This window comes from Geospiza fortis, unplaced genomic scaffold, assembly GCF_000277835.1.
Source record: "Geospiza fortis unplaced genomic scaffold, GeoFor_1.0 scaffold299, whole genome shotgun sequence".
NCBI classification, from domain to species: Eukaryota; Metazoa; Chordata; class Aves; order Passeriformes; family Thraupidae; genus Geospiza; species Geospiza fortis.
In genome coordinates this window covers 87,635-88,077 of record NW_005054549.1, presented here as the reverse complement: position 1 = coordinate 88,077, position 443 = coordinate 87,635, and positions in this window count along the sequence as shown.

The window sequence follows — 443 nt, the reverse complement described above, 5'->3', positions numbered from 1 at the left end:
CCCGGGGGGGGCCCCCCCCCCCCAGCCCCGGCGCCAGCAGCAGCTGGGATTGGGGGGGGGAAGCACTTGGGGGGGCACTGCTGGTGACCCCCAAACCCCTCTGTGGCAATGGGGGTGCCACCGTGTGACCCCACTGGGCGAGCACCGGGGGCCACATTTTGGGGGGCTGGAGCATGTGGGGGAGGTGTAAATGCCTCATTAGCATAACTAATTACTGATTTCTTATTGGCGTTGGGCGCTTTCTGAAGGAAATGACCCCAAAATCCGGCACTAGACAGACGGAGAGGGATGTGGATGTTGAGATTATACCAGGGAGAGGATTCCCAAAAAGTTGAATTGTCGGGGATTTCATTGTTGGTGTCGTCCGCCTTTGCTACCCCCCATCCCTCAGTGTGTCCCCCCTGTCCCAGATTGTCCCCTTCCCAATGTCCCCCCATTGTCCA